Genomic DNA, 17,502 nt, shown 5'->3' with positions numbered 1-17,502 from the left:
TGTCACATGTGCTACTGCACAGGGATGATCATGGGTAATACCAGCCATCTCATCACATTGATCAGTGTTTGAATCACTATGGTGTCATCTCTTGTACTGATGTGAGTGTGAGGAGTAGACTGGTCAGCTCCCTTGACGGGTAGCTCACACGGATATGATGTGAGGAGAACAGGAATTTAATAGGGGTTGATGTCTCCTGACTCCCACCCACTGGGCAGATACTGTTTGTATGGGAGTATTACAAGTGATTGTGGTAGTGTCTGAACAAGGAGAATATGTCACTCTTTTCTGTAATAAGTGTGTATTACTCACCAGTGCTGATATCTGTAGGGATTTCCTCCTCCTTACACTGCTGATCACCTCTCACATACGTCTCTTCTTCTCCCTTTATATTTACTACCTTAATATCAGTCAGATCTTTAACCTAGTAAAAAAAAAACAATAAAATAACACTTTAATAATGTCTGATTTTATTAACTGAGATTATACAGAATAATATCAGTGTATAAGACACTCAGCTGTTCTACAGATCATATAGTGAAAAGTTATTTTGGTATATTTGCAAGACCATAAATTCCATCTACCTGACACTGCTGTGGGATACTGTAATTTTTCTCTGTACAATCCTGTGAATAAAGAGGACGGGGACATCTCTCTGGGGTGTTACCGTTACTGGATCCATCTGTAGAAGACACACAGTGACTGAATACATTGTTTAGGTGTGATGGTCAGATGTTGTGTGTACATTAACCGAAGCAACCTAGCAGAAATATAAGTAAATAAGGAGGCATCTTTTATATGTTTCAATCTTAAACTCATTGTAAAACAGTAATATAGGCTGGATCTATGAGATACGTCAACACCAGTAAGATCTTTATAAGAGAGGATAAATGTCTACCAATAGTGTTTTAGGACATTCCCAAAAGATATGGAACAATGTATTTCTAAGATTTCCACATCTCCAGCAGTGTGATAAGGCAGAGGGATACAGTATGTGCAGTACCATAGGAACATGGAACCATCTGGATAGAAGTTTGTACAAGAGTCTGTAAACCCATATATGAAACGCAAATAAGACTGGGGATGGGGAAACAGATATGGAACTATGTGGAAAATGCAAAGTCATCGTGGAAAAGCTCTCATTTTAATCACGACACCTGCCAAACAATTGTGGGCAGATACTGTATAAGAAGTTCTGCCTCAGAATGGGTACGTGGTTTACAGTATAAAGTTGGGAGTGGTCATGGCACATCTTCGTGCCCAAGTATTTCACTGCCTGCCTGGCCCAAATGAATTAAAAAGGGGAGTACACATAGGAAACGAGAGAAGCTGGGCGAGTGTCTGGGTTCCCAGTATGAGTACCATGAAGAGCAGTAGTGAAATGAAAACAAAGTCTTTATAAACACTGATATAAACTAAGGGTGTGCACCGGCCACTTTTGGTGTTTTGGGTTTTGGGTTCTGATTAGCTTGAGGTTTTGGGTTCTGATTTGTTTTGCCAAAACACCCCATGAAAGGTTTTGGTTGTGATTTTGGGTTCTGATTTTTTTTTAAAAAAAACATAAAAAGTGCTAAAATCCATATTTTTTATTTTTTTTCACTCCTACACTATTATTAACCTCAATAACATTCATTTCCACTAATTTCCAGTATATTCAGAACACCTTACACCTCACAATATTTTTTTTAGTCCAAAAGGTTGCACCGAGGTAGCTGGATGTCTAAGCTAAGCGACACAAGTGGGCGGCACAAACACGTGGCCCATCGTAGGTGGCTGTGTAGGCTTGAATGGCCTTTTGCTGCTCCTCCATCCTCGCAGCATATAGAGGGTGGAGATCAAGCGCGTCACTACCTCTTGTTTTAGTTGATGGCAGGGCAGGTTCATGCTTTTTTGATGTAGCAGGAACAGTGAACGTAGTTTAATATCTGATACTAATATTTCTGCACTGCAGGAACAGTGAACGTAGTTTAATATCTGATACTAATATTTCTGCACTGCAGGAACAGTAAACGTAGTTTAATATCTGATACTAATATTTCTGGACTGCCTATTGAAGTGGAATCTCGACGGGATTTGGTATCGAGGACACAATACCTCCATTAACCGTCTAAATTCCACTGCACAGATGGCGGACACCGGACACACGTCTAACACCAAAATAGCTGTTACGGTCGCAGTTATCCGCTTTGCCATAGGATGACTACTGTCGTACATCGTGCTCATGGCAAACGACTGTTGGATGGTCAACTGTTTTGTGAAAGATGTAGCGTTTTTACGACTTCCCCTCTGGGAAGATGACCGACTACCAGCAGCAACAGCAGCAGCGGCAGTAGTAGGCGTACCGCTGCAGGATTCCTCGGATGTATCCCGGATTGAAGAGGACTCAGTCATGTCGGTGACATGGCCTGCAGGACTATATCTGATGGAGATTGTGGAGGAAGTTGACGAGGAGGGTGTTGGTGGTGTGTATACAACAGGACCAAGGGATTTAGGTGTACCTGGACTGCTGACGGTCCTAGCCACAGGTCCTGAACTAAACACTGAATTATGAAGGTTCTTCAGGTGACGTATAAGGGAGGATGTCCCTAGGTGGCCAAGATCCTTACCCCTGCTTATTTGAGCTTTATATAAGGTACATATGGCCATACATTTGTTGTCCGGATTGGGATAAAAATAACTCCAGACCGAAGAGGTGGATTTTTTTGGTCTTCTGACCAGGCATGACGATGGGCTTTTTCATCCATGGACAACAACTGTTTCCCCCCCTGGTGCCTCATTTAAGATAACCACATCAGCATCCTCCTGTCAAGTTCCTCCTCAGCGCCAGCTACATCTATATCCTCCTCCCGATGTACAACATTGACACCTTCATTAGCCAAATCTGTTACTGGACTGTGGGTGATCCTTCCAGCATATGCAGAGGGCGTGCTGCAAATGGTGGAAGGAGCCACCTCTTCCCATACAGTGATGGGAAGGTCAGGCTTCGCAACCACCAACACCCGTGGTCTCGCCTTGGGGATTTGTGATGCCATCTCTTTAGAAGGCAGAGTTGTTTGCTGTGTTGTTGATGACAGCTTAAGTCTCTTAAATTTTTTAGAGGGGGGGAGGAGGGCTTAGATCCTTGGGTGAAGCTGAACCACTAGTCATGAACACGGGCCAGGGCCTAAGCCGTTCCTTGCCACTCCATGTCGTAAATGGCATATTGGCAAGTTTACGTTTCTCCTCAGATGATTTCAATTTTCTTTTTTTGCTAATTTTAGTGAACTTTGGCTTTTTGGATTTTACATGCCCTCTACTAGGAGATTGGGCATCGCCCTTGGCAGACGACGTTGATGGCATTTCATCGTCTATGTCATGACTAGTGGCAGCAGCTTCAGCATTAGGAGGAAGTGGTTCTTGATCTTTCATAACTTTATCCTCCAAATTTTGGTACTCCATTATATGCAGCACAAGAGAGCGTACCCCTAAACCACACACACTCGGCAAAGCCTTTACAAATTATCTGCGGCACAGGAGAGTACCACTGGACTGGAGTTATACAGCAGTACCTATTTTTTGGTACAGCAGCAACAGTGAACGTAGTTTGACTTTGAAATAGCAGTACCTATTTTTTTGGTACAGCAGCAACAATAAACGTAGTTTGACTTTGAAATAGCAGTACCTATTTTTTGGTACAGCAGCAACAGTGAACGTAGTTTGACTTTGAAATAGCAGTACCTATTTTTTTGGTACAGCAGCAACAGTGAACGTAGTTTATATAAACTATATAACGTATTTTTATATATTGCAGTACTAATATTTCTTGACTGCAGGAACAGTGAACCTATTCATATATTGCAGTAGAAATTTTTAGAAACTTTTTTTATAATTTTTTTATTTTTATTTTTTTTAATTATTTTTGTATAAGTTTTTTTTTTTTTTTTATATATTTTTTTTAATTATTTTTGTATAAGTTTTTTATAATTAATTTTTTTTTTTTTTATAACTTTTTAATAATTTGGAAATAACTATGCCCTTAGCAGAACAGAGCACAGGACACAGGCAGCACCACTGGACTCACAAAGGAAAGAAACCACTGAAACCAAAAGCAGGACAAGAGCTCCCTAACTACAACCTCCCTCACGAGTTTTCACAGCAGCAATGAAGATGGCAGCCGCGAGCGGTGAATTTATGACATTCGAGTCTCGCGAGATCCGACGCGAGACTTGGATGTCATAGCCTCGTTTAGGATTTTTTTCCCGGGCGGAAGTACCCGAACAGTGCTCGGATCCCGTCGGATCCGCACTGTTCGGGTGGGCTTGGATTAGCTCATCACTAATATAAACTAGATGGTAAAACAGCTAGCACAAGTCCATAGAAACAGCAGGAACAGAATATCTGATCTTCATATTTGTGATGAACAATATAAATATTAAATATCAGTCTGATTTCTTGAGGCGCTACTATCAAATGGAATTAAATACGAAATGTAAAGAAACAGAATTTGTTTAAAGAAGTGCACTGTCAGTCTCAAAGCTATGTCATTTTATCAAATGGTTGTGAATCCCATCTCATTTATAAAAATAACCTTTATTATTTCTAATTAAAATATAAATAATAAAAACAGCAAAATAACAAAAGTGAAATAGTTTAAAACTACTACTTATAATTTCTCTATTATATTTTATAGTTTGTCTCCTAAATAAACAAAAATTAATGATTTTAACTTTTACTGTGGAAAATATTCTTTAAAAAGTGCTGTCTCTAGTTTGTTTCAGCATTACATAAATATTATACCAAGATTATTCAAAATATTTATAAAGGTAGATACATTTGCTGCAATCTGCTATATACCCTAGAGCCAGGACGATCATATAGGGTTGTCTGTTACTGGCTCAGTATTCAGGTATATAGTTTGTGACTTGCTACCTACCTGCCATTGCTCTACTTGATGTTGGGGTTAATCAGAGCTAATCAGTTTAGTCTAGCAAGATCCATTTCACATTTATCTTGCTGTAATTCTTGATGTAAGATTATGAAATGGTTTTAGTTAGGAGTACAATCTGATAGTTTCTATTAAGTCTGATTAGCAAATGCTAAATTACCAGGTTTAACTTACGAAGCAAGAGACACTGGATGATCCATGGAGGAATCAGACAGGTCAGGAAAGCCAGAGTCAGAAGATCCACAACAACACCAGGGAGTAAAAAGAAGTCAAACGAAGCCGGGGTCTGGGTCACAAAAAAGGATGCAAGACGATGGAATAAATAGGAGTCGGATACCAGGGGACAATCAGAACACAGGAGTATCAGAGAAAGACCAGAAGCAGAGACAACTGATGAACTGGCCCAGTTTGCTGGAACAGGCAGCCTTATAAAGGCCACACAGGTGATCAGGATCCAAGACCAATGATGAGAAGTTAACCCCTTGCAGGCACGATCTGGAATAGGCAAAGCAGCATCCAGAGAGAAGATGGGCCAGAGACAGATCATGACAACAAGAATTGTAAAAAGTTTAAGATTTGCATTTTAATGTGAGTTTTTACAATTCTTCATGAGGATGTGAATAGAAATGATTGGCACAGGAATAGAGAAAAGGAGGTCATATGCAAAAGCTGCAACTTTAAGGTGGGCGGGGCCCAAAGTACCCATGTAATGTTTGGGTTGTCTCTAAATTACATAACAGCCCTTTAAGTCGATACTTTATCCATTAGGTTTATCAGCATGGCACAGGTTTGTACTAACACAAAAAATTAAATCACACACAGACATTTTCAGCATTGTTTGGCATCCTCTGTGCAGGATACAATATTCTGGTCAATACCCAAGATAAATCAAGCAAGATAAAGGCAAAACCTGTCTGGTACTGTGGATGGGCCCTTTATATGAATGGCTGTTGTTTGCCTATACTCACAATGAGAGGGTGTGAGGAGAGAGCAAGCTTCTATTTGATAAGGTTTCCCACTTGCCTAGTGGTGTCCCAGAAAGCCCAGGCTAAGATATTTCAGCACGAGTAGAAAACAATATTACAGGAAGACCCTTTGAATTCAGCAATGTAGATTAGCCTAAATGCCTTGGAGATGATTCAAGTGAATAATGAGTGGAAGGTAAAAGGCATATTCAGCTTCTTAGGATTGTTGCAAAACAATTTTATTTCCGCACTGAGAAATGAGGTGGGACAGTATCTCCTACAGCACAATAGATACTTGCCCTCATATGGCATAATTGTAATGACAGGAAACGTCTGAGCCATGGCTCTCTCTAAACCAGAGGTGTTTGCGTTCAGTCCTCAAGGGCTATTAACAGGTCATAATTTCAGGATTTCTTTAATCATGCACAGGTGAGTTAATCTATTAGGCTGGGTCAGTAAATATCCCACCTGTTTCTACAGACAGAAATCCTGTAAACATGACCTGTTGGTAGCCCTTGAAGACTGAACTTGGACACCTCTGCTCTAAACTATTCCTGGGAAGATCGTAGCATTTCAGGCTAAGAGGACCCAGGGCTCACCTTGAACCCTGAGCCACTCTGCATAGATAACCATATAGTACGTGCCAGTAATGGCCGTGTCCAAGCGTGCTTAGTAAATAAGGGAATTCTATTTAGAGAGATTCAAATGTGAAACAATCGTAGACAAATAACCCTTTGTTATTAAGTGTCTGATTGATCCTAATATAAAAGTGTGAAGAGGGGAATTGTAAGGTAACCTCCAGCTGTTCCAATAGGAAAGATGGATTACTCATACATCATGGTTGGCTCTCTCAGGAAGGTGTCTCCCTGTGTCTGTAAGTAGTTGATCACTTGCTCTCACCTTGTACCATTGTACATGTTGTGGTAATGACATGAGGTGTCACAGTGTCACCTATCTGGTAAAATTGGAGTGACAGTGGTTTGCAGAGCTGCCTCACAGCGCTGGGGTCATGGGTTCGACTCTAACACAAGCATTAGCTATGTGGAGTTTGAATGTTCTCCCCGTGTTTGCGTAGTGCTCCAATTTCATCCCACATTCCAAAGAGATTCTGATAGGTTAATTCGCTTCTGACAAAATTAACTCTATAGTGTGTGTTTGTGTATCCGTGTGGAAGAGAACATAGACTGTAAGCTCCACTGAAGCAGGGAATCATATGAATTACTAAATATTCTCTGTAATGTGTTGCGCACTATGTAGGCACTATATAAAAAATTCTAAGCAGCTGTAAATAAGGGAGGTCCATTGGTGGTCTCAGAATTGCGCTCACCAACTCTGCAGGGAAGGAATTAATATGGGAGCCCCCAGTGTTAGGTACTTCTCTTCAATGCAGTATGGTGGTAATTGCTGAAGGTGACAGCACTGTCAAAGCTGAGTGAACTCCTCCATCACACCATGTGTGGTTTGGAAGGATCGCGCTCTCTAAGGTGTACTGCAAGAGCTGCACCAGTTGAGGGTATCCCTCCCTCAAACAACAAGAGAAATATAAAACAAAATTAACTGGGCGCTCATTGACTATAGGTCCCTGTTTGATAAATAAATAAATAAATATGGTAATGTCCTGTGTGTAAAATGGCAAATAAATAACAATTTAATCCAATTCAAAATTTACAGACACAAGTTACAAAACTACCTGCATGTCACTGATATTAAAAACAATCAAAACAACATTAATAAAATCAGCATAATGAATTCCAGTGAGTAAAATCCATAGGCGTTATGCACAATAAAAATGACAGATGTAATACAATAGAATGACGATAGCTTCCAGCCAATATGTCAACGGGGTATTGCTATACCGGATTCCGGAAAAATAGCAGACATAGAGATGATGTAGAGAAAAAAAATGTCCTTATTGAGGTACAAGTCTATGTAGTGTTACTACCTCCGATATGAATCCTTTCGGGTTGGTAAGAAAAGTGAAAATGAAAGTCCAGTCATGTGGCCATGAAGATGGTATGAGGATACTATGAAATAAGATACTTGCTGTTGTTGCCCCTCAGACTGGCCGCGCGGCGGGGCGGAAATGATCACTGTAGGTTCCGGTGAAGTAGAGCTGTGCAGACTTCCTTGTAAGGAATCCCTTGAAAAAGTCCAGATAGGACGAAACGCGTTGGGTCACGCCCACTTCACGTAATGCCACTCTGACATCCACTACGGGTATTCCTTACAAGGGCTACGTCTGCACAGCTCTACTTCACCGGAACCTACAGTGATCATTTCCGCCCCGCCGCCAGTCTGAGGGGCAACAACAGCAAGTATCTTATTTCATAGTATCCTCATACCATCTTTATGGCCACATGACTGGACTTTCATTTTCACTTTTCTTACCAACCCGAAAGGATTCATATCGGAGGTAGTAACACTACATAGACTTGTACCTCAATAAGGACATTTTTTTTCTCTACATCATCTCTATGTCTGCTATTTTTCCGGAATCCGGTATAGCAATACCCCGTTGACATATTGGCTGGAGGCTATCGTCATTCTATTGTATTACATCTGTTGTTTTTATTGTGCATAACGCCTATGGATTTTACTCACTGGAATTCATTATGCTGATTTTATTAATGTTGTTTTGATTGTTTTTAATATCAGTGACATGCAGGTAGTTTTTTAACTTGTGTCTGTAAATTTTGAATTGGATTAAATTGTTATTTATTTGCCATTTTACACACAGGACATTACCATATTTATTTATGAAACAGGGACCTATAGTCAATGAGCGCCCAGTTAATTCTGTTTTATATTCCTCCATCACACCAAGCACCTGATGATCTCTTTTGTTGCAAAACAAGAACCTCCATATTACATGATTCAGCTCATTATATCTACTGTCGAAGTCAGCAAATTGGATAAAGTCATTTCAATTAATATCGAGCAAACTTGGTTGTCTTTGTTTGAAAAGATGCGTAGAGCACGCTACGGTGTGGAAGAGCGTAACCCAGCCGCAACACGTGACAACAACAGTTTTTACACTTTTACACATAATCGCACACCTTTGTAGATAGTACACATTAATTGTAGTTACAACACATGGTTATTTATGTCGAAATATAGTAGTATTCATGTTTAATATTAAAAGTTATATGCATGTTAGTAAAACATATGGTTCAGGTTAAAGAAACGATGTCATGTCTGGTATCATTTTAATCCCCTATTCATCAGCAGTTGTCCGGTCCCTTCGCCGAAGAGATCGCACATTGCATACTCTAGTTAGCGATGTTAGGGAATAAATGTTTAAGGTAATACTGACTATAAAATGCTAATAGACTAGTTGAGACTGGATTCTTGGCGGGAAAGTCAGAGCACATCCTCAGGGGAGATGACCCCCACCTTTGGATATTTTGGTTTGAACTAGCCTATGATCTGCAACACCCTGGACCCTCCTGAAACCTGGACCAATAGAAGCAAGCCACATCATCTGCATTGTTTCACTGTATTTCTGACTGCATATAAGCAGGAGCTCTTCATCTAGTGAGCAGTCACCTTTGACCACAGACCTGAATGACTGTTCACTGGATCCAGAGCGCCTGCGATAAGTAAGGGCTGTACTTATTATTATTTCACTTGAATTATTCTGCTACTTTTTGAGAATAAACATTTGTGAGTTGGAAACACAAATCGAGATTCGATAATCGATATTGGATAGCGACGAAACGTGCATAACAATTTGGGGGCTCACGGCGGAAGTTACGCTATCGGACGATACGCAAGACCAATGGATTTCGGTTCCCCAACAAAGGGTGGAGACGCGTCATATACGGGTAAGAACGCAATGTATTCAGAAACTGTTTATTACACTGTGTTGTGAAACCGAATGTCCGTTTTTGCATAATCTGAAGGAGCGCTAACTTGAATCTTTTTATTGTCATATTACGTTTTAATGTATTGTATTGCTTAGCGTATGTGAACTTCCGGTAGATCTGCCACGTGTTTAAACAATCATTTTGATAGCTGTTATACATGCATAGTATAATCACTTGTTAAAGCCTCTGAAACATTATTACTATTGTTGAGAACTTTGATTTTCTGCGCAGAAAAGGTGTATGTCGTGTGATTTGGTGACTTAAAATACACTAAGGTTTGATCTATTTTTGAATAGAGTGTCAGTTGCTGTCTGACGAGGCAGGTGCCCAACTGGTGTACGGTATACAAGGCAGGTATACTGGTGGCGGAAACAAAGCAAGCTTTCGCGACGCGCACCCAAGAGTAATCGCAACGTTCACTGATAACTAGTATCTTTAAGCGATCGGACCGCACGACAAGGAAAGCTGTGATTGTGACTTGGGAGCGACAGGGAGGAATTCTGTCGGCAAGGCCGGTAATTGACTTTACCGGATGCTGCCAGTTGTAATAAACTCAACATATTTGCTGGAGAGTCAGGGGTAATCGAGGAGCTGATAGCCCTTTAGTCTGCATTGATATTTCTGTATTAGGGGTCCTCGTTTAGTACAAGAGGAAGCGAGTGGACACGGCTTGTAACAAATACGCCCACAGGCCGGTAAAATATCTCTAGCGGTAGATTGCGGGTGGCAGAGTGTTGAAAGTAGTGGCAGGATATTATATTCCTGGGACCCTATATTGTAGCAGGATATTGTGATATTCCTGGGACCCTATTTTGTGGCAGGATATTGTGATATTCCTGGGACCCTATTGTTCAACATGGGTGCTAAGCAGACGCTAGAGATGGCCAATGTACTGCCTAAGGAAGGGCCTATTGGTTCAGCAAGGTTTCTTATGTGTAAGAAATATGGTGCATACGCAATGGCGTATTGCGACATGTGAGTTAAGATGACCAAGGATTGTGTTAGGCCTTTCCCAACAATAGGGAGTTTTAATTCAGAGGTACTTTATAATGTAAAAGATAAAGTGTGGTTGATTAAGTCAACGAAAGTGAGAAATAAACATAATGATTGTTTGAAATTGTGGCAAATGGAGGGCAACACGTGGCAGAGCAGCGAGTGCACAGCGGTAGTAGGCGTGGTGAAAAGCGCGCGCACAACAGAAGTAGCCATTGAGAAGCGTGGAGAACTTAGCACAAGCGCGCCCCCGTCACCCTATGTGGCGGGGGGAGTAAGTAAAGCTGTTATTAAAAATGAAAAAAAGGAATTTGCTAAGTTATATCCTGTTTTAAGTCAGTTTAAAATAAGTGTTTATGAAGAAGAGGATGAACCCACTGTAATTTCAGCCATTGCCCATGCTATTAATATGCTAGAGGTTCAGCGTATGGAAAGGAGGCAGTGGCTGAGATAGGTGAGAGTAGTGGAGTGATCACTAGGAGGGAAAACATCCAAAGTACTGAAGTTGCAACTCCTGTAGGTAATTCTGAACATAGTGAACCGGTGGGTACTTATCCTGTCCGCACAATAGCAATTTCCAAAGGGAAGGCGGATAAGGATGGTATAGTTCCTGCAAGAAGTGTTACAATGCATTGTCCTTGGACTAGATCAGAATTACGTTACATTATGACTGAATTCCCAGATCCTAGAAAAGAGTTGGCTAAGTGTCAGAAGTTTGTTAAAGACTTAGGAAATGCACACAAACCAACCAATAAGGATTGGCGGGTAGTGTTGAGGGCATGTCTTCCTCCCAATACTAACATACAAAAATTCATTAAAGATTGTTTGTTGGAGGGAGACGACACCTTGACAGATGAAGATAATCAAGAGAATATTGAGACAATTGTCTCACATTTAGCCATCTATTTTCCAATAGTAGTAAATTGGAGTAAGATTTTCACCATAAAACAAAAAGATAGTAAAACTGCATCAAACTATTTTGCTAGATGCATTAATGACACAGTTTACTGGGATATCAGATATAAGGGAGAATCCACATCATAAGGAGGTAGCTGTAACTGTACTGATGCATGGTTTCGAGGAAAACCTAAAGACAAGGGTACAAACCTCAACACCTGGTTGGAGGGGCAGCACGGTAGATTATTTTAAAGAGATTGCCGTGGAACACGACAAAAATATTTTTAGAAAGAGGGAAGAGAAGAGTGACAGGTTGATGACGGGGAGTATACAAGCGTTGGAGGGAGTGCACACAAGACCACCAGCATATAACCCACATGACAGGAAACCTAGAATATTAAGATGTTATAATTGCAAGGAAGAAGGACATATGAGGAAGGATTGTAGAAAGGGAAGATACAATCCTAATGGAGGGTCACATAGATATCCTCCAAGGAGAAATTCACATAGACTAGAGGACTCACACCTGCCCGCGCATGTAATAGCAGCAAATACTGCGTGAGAAAGCGATAGTCAGCGCTAGGGGTCAGGTCATACCTGTAGTCTACAACCAGTGAGGTTAACCAACAATGATAGTTGACATAGCTGATAGGAAACAAAGTTTTCTTGTAGATACAGGGACGGCCAGATCTGTGATAACCTCTACTTTCAATCTACAGGTGACCAGTAAAACTATTCCAGCTATGGGGGTAACAGGAAGAGTGTTACATTATCCTTTAACTAAACCCACAGAAGTTACTATCGGGCCTCTACATACCAAGCATTCGTTTCTCTTGGCTGTAGCAGCTCCTACTAACTTGCTGGGAAGGGACTTGTTATGTAAAATGGGATGTGTCATATACTGTACCCCTGATGTTGTATTCCTAGATATACCAGAAAAGGTTGCACATGAGGTACAGGATATATTAGACACCCCACAAAGGTTAATGTTGCACTCTACTGTTATAGAACAAAGTCCATCTCAAGTAAAGGGGATGTTGCTGGAAATACCGGGTTCCCTATGGACCAGAGATGGACAGGACACTGGATTGATGGCAAATGTAGCTCCTATGATGGTAAATCTAAAAAGTGGTAGGATTGCTCCAAAAATCCCCCAGTATCCATTAAAACCAGAAGTGGAACTAGGGGTATATCCTGTTATTGAGAGGCTGTTACAACAAGGGATTTTAATTCGTACATCCAGAACAGCAAATAGTCCCATTTTCCCTGTGAAGAAGAGTGGGGGAAGGGGCTATAGATTAGTCCAGGACTTAAGGGGAATTAATAAAGTTGTTGGGCGCCAATTCCCTGTAGTGCCCAATCCAGCTGTCATCCTCATGCAGATTCCACCGTCTGCTAGTCATTTTATTGTCATTGATCTATGTTCTGCTTTCTTCTCAGTCCCTCTTCACTCTGACTGCCAATACCTCTTTGCATTCTCCTACCAGGGGGTGCAATACACATGGACCAGACTTCCCCAGGGGTTCATTGACAGCCCCAGTATTTTCTCCCAAGCCTTACATGACTGTTTACAATCCTTTCAACCTAGCAATGGGTCTGTTCTGATTCAATATGTGGACGATTTGTTGTTGTGCTCCGATTCTTTTATGTCATGTTTACATGATACTAAATTGTTGTTGCTCCATCTCTCGCAAACAGGGCACAAGGTGGCAAAGGACAAGTTACAGCCATGTCAGACTAGGGTCAAATACTTAGGACACTGTCTCACCCAGAGCCTAAGACACTTGACGACCGACAGAATTGAGGCCATACAACACATGACTCTGCCGCAGAGCCAGAAGCAAATTCGTACCCTTCTTGGGGATGTGTGGATAATGTAGATCCTGGATCCCAGGTTTTTCTATTCTGGCATTACCATTGCAGGAGCTAGTCTCTTCCTCAAAACCAGAACGTGTCGTACACACAGAAGAGTCAGAGCAAGCGTTCTTTAATCTTAAAGACAGTCTGACTAGAGCACCTGCATGAGCAATACCTGATTATGAAAAGCCTTTTGAGCTATACTGTACGTAGGCTGATGGTTGTGCAGCAGGTGTCCTCACGCAGAAACATGGTGACGCTAACAGACCGGTAGCATACTACAGTGCACAATTGGACACTGTGGCAAGATCACTTCCAACATGTCTCAGAAGTGTAGCAGCAACTGCTCTTCTGGTAAGTAAGAGCGAGGACGTAGTATTAGGACATGATTCAACTGTCTATACACCCCATGCAGTATCAGCTCTGTTAAATTCAGCTCAAACCAAACATGTCTCTTCAGCTAGATTCACAAAATGGGAACTAGCTCTGATGGCACCCTCAAACATCACCATCAAACGAAGTAGCACCTTAAATCCAGCTACATACCTTCCATATGTGTCTCGAGAGACACAAAGGGTGGGAGGTGAGGAGACCCTGGGTGGTGAGGAGTTTGGCAAGAGTACGGATATGCATTACTGTATGGAATACCTGAACCAGACCTTTACTGCGAGGACCGACATACGTGACACCCCCTTAGAAAATGTAGATTTTACGTTTTATACAGACGGGAGTTGTCATAGACAGACAGAGACGGGAGAACTATGTACTGGTTATGCTGTTGTAGTCGATCAGGACATTGTAGAAGCTGGACCCCTGGGCTCACCTCACTCAGCTCAAGTGGCCGAACTAGTAGCATTAAGGAGAGCTTGTGAGTTGGCAAAGGGTAAGTCAGCTAATATATATACTGACTCTAGGTACGCCTTTGGGGTAGTGCACGATTTTGGGGCCCTTTGGCATCTTAGAAACTTTACGACAGCAGCAGGTACACCAGTGGCACACTCACAACACATAAAAGGACTTTTGACAGCGATACAGTTACCCAGGACAGTAGCCGTCATAAAGTGTAAAGCCCATACCTCTGAAGAAGACCCGGTGTCATTGGGCAACAATAGGGCGGACAAAGCTGCTAAATGGGCAGCAGGGCAACCTATTACTGTATTGACCGAGACAATGATGTTTTTTCAGACATTAGACATGCAGAAATTAATTGAAATGCAAGCTTTGTGTTTCCTGCAGGAAAAGGCGATCTGGAAGGCGAAGGGATGTGGTCAAGAGTACTCTGGAGAGATGGACAAGGTAAGCCTGTAGCTCCCAGAACATACTATCCAAGCCTGGCTGAAGCAGCACACGGTCTGACTCACCTAGGTAAAGAAGGTATGTGCAAACTGGTGAGAGCATATCGGTGTGCTCCCGGATTTTCCTCTCAGGCTGGTAAGAAGGCAATGTCATGTCTTACTTGTTTGAGGAAAAATGTCGGAAAAACTATTCCACCTGAGCCATTCCACATCCTTCCTACAGACGGACCTTTTCAGGTAATACAAATTGACTATATCCTATTACCACCTTGCAGGAATATAAAGTATGTGTTAGTATGTATTGATGTATTTTCTGGTTGGGTAGAAGCATATCCAGCAGCCACTAATACTGCTGTGTTCACTGCAAAGAAAATTGTACTAGAGTTTGTGTGTAGGTTCGGCATCCCTAGAATCATCGAAAGTGATATGGGTACCCACTTTACTGGTGATATCTTCCAGAACATGTGTAAGCTCCTGGGAATCAGTAGCAGACTTCACACCCCTTACCGACCACAAGCCAGTGGTAAGGTGGAAAGAGTAAATGGTACTATTAAGAACAAGCTTGGTAAGAGATAATGACTGAAACTGGGTTAGCGTGGCCTGAAGCTTTGGCACTAGTCCTCCATAGCATCCGAACCACTCCTAGACCTCCTCTTAATCTGCCCCCCTTTGAGATACTGTTCGGACGACAACCTCATTTGATCGTGTAATAATGAAGTGACTGTGCAATATCTTATAAAAATGAGCAGACAGCTAAAGCAACAACAACAAAAACTAAAAAATGCTGTCACCTGGTATGCCAGAAACAAACTGTCATGATGTTGAACCTGGGGACTATGTTATGATCCGCAATTTCTTACGCTCAGGTTGTTTAACAGACCGTTGGGAAGGCCCGTACCAAGTGCTGCTGACCAGTACCACATCACTGAAGGTTGCAAAGAGACACTTGGGTCCATTCCACCCACTGCAGGAAAGTCAGTAACCCGGAGAAAGCGCGAGATACTGAGACTGAAGACACCGATCTGTCACTCGTAAACCTGTTCCGGGAGACCTAAAACCTGCAGTCAAGACACCCGAGTCAGAGATGTTGCCCCAAAATTATCTTTCCAGCTATGGAGTGGCGGTTTTTGTTTATCTTTTGTTCCAGGATTTTTTTTGTTTTTACTTTTTCTAGGACACTCTATTTTTGTGAAGGAGGATGGAGGACAGAGGCAGGATCTGATAGTGATACTGATGAGATGGATGTCGAGGAAAAGTTATTAGAATACCCAGAGCAGCCCGTTATCAAGCTTGGTCCAGGGGTTATGAAGAGATCTGCTAGCTCTGGAACTCGGAGACAGTGTGAGGGGCTATTGTCTGATGAATATTGTATCTGTAAGTTCTGTGACTCCCTAGTTGAAGAGAAATGCATCCAGCGATGCCAGTCCACTGGTAATATGGACGTGGGCGGGAATCCTCTGGAGGATTATCACTCCTTAGTGGGTAATGTTCTAAACCAAACTGAGTGCTGGGTGTGCTCTCATGTGCCTCAGGGACAGCATAACATAGGACTAGTGCTTTCCCACTAAACATCTCTGAGGTACTCGAATTAAGGGGAGGGAGGCCCATAGAAGGGAGGTACAATAACACTAGGTCCCCTAGTCTGAAGCTTCGACAATACTCCTTAGACAGATCTTTACTGTGCCTAAATATCTCTCATGCAAAGCGTCTGGATAATTGGGAAGCTGACCTCTATCAGATCAGACAATGGCTCGCCACACTCATTTTGGAGGGAGACTTACAAGGTCACCAATAGGCAGGAATGTTGACGGACACCATAAATTAGGGCGTGTAACCAAACATAAGAAAGTATCCATTGGGATACACGTGTCTTGAACAAATAGAGGCACTAGGCATGGGTAATACTGTTCCTTATGTTCTCCCTGATGATGTGTACTTTGTTTGTGGGAGAAAAGCTTATTCCTGGGTGACTCCGAGTTCCAAGGGTCTGTGTTTCTTAGGTAAACTAGTTCCTGAAATCATGACCATTACTCATGAAGAAATGGTTGGTATTCACAAGACTACATCACCACCATACATACACACACAGTATGAACACCGTGGCAAGAGAAATATGATTCCTGGTGAGGAACCCATAGCTACAAAATTGATTAGTGAAACCGCTGGTTTTCAAGTTATGGTTGCTCTAGATCTCACCAGGACCGCTCGGGGAACTTTAAATTTTAAATATATTCAAGACCTACCTAAATTGATAGACAATATCATCGAGATGTATGATGACACTTTCAGGTATACGGGAAGGGAGCTACAAGCGTACAAGAAGGAGTTGGTACAACATAGGTTGGTACTGAATTATCTCACCTCTATTACTGGTGGATACTGTGTGACTTTGGCCACCCAGTTTGGCGTCAAATGTTGCACGTACATCACCAATAATACAGATGACCCCAAGGAAATTATAGACCGGAAGATGGATTAAATTCTGCAACTTAAATGTGAATTTTGAAGGAACTATAATTCTTCGTTATATGAGGTCGGGGAAAAGGTGGCAGGTTGGTTCTCATGGTTGAACCCTGTAAAATGGTTCTGGGGGAGTAGGTACAGGAAATGGATGCTAGTGTAGGTAAGCTCCTTCTCCTTATACTTGGTGTCATCTTAGCAATTGGTTTATGTGTCAAATGTGTTCCTACTGTGTTGAAGTGTGG

The 17,502-nt window shown here is 41.8% G+C and overlaps 2 protein-coding genes across 5 annotated transcripts in view; one reads left to right on the top strand and one right to left on the bottom strand.

The window, feature by feature from the left end:
• Positions 1-17,502, top strand: part of LOC142159947 (uncharacterized) — a 502,572-nt gene that overhangs the window by 178,994 nt on the left and 306,076 nt on the right. The gene's annotated exons all lie outside the window — the stretch shown is intronic.
• Positions 1-17,502, bottom strand: part of LOC142160632 (uncharacterized) — a 169,583-nt gene that overhangs the window by 60,482 nt on the left and 91,599 nt on the right. The gene's annotated exons all lie outside the window — the stretch shown is intronic.

The sequence above is a fragment of the Mixophyes fleayi genome, chromosome 6 (assembly GCF_038048845.1).
Source record: "Mixophyes fleayi isolate aMixFle1 chromosome 6, aMixFle1.hap1, whole genome shotgun sequence".
Lineage (NCBI taxonomy): Eukaryota > Metazoa > Chordata > Amphibia > Anura > Limnodynastidae > Mixophyes > Mixophyes fleayi.
Note: the sequence above shows the minus strand (reverse complement) of the source record. Positions and strands in the feature narration are given on the sequence as shown.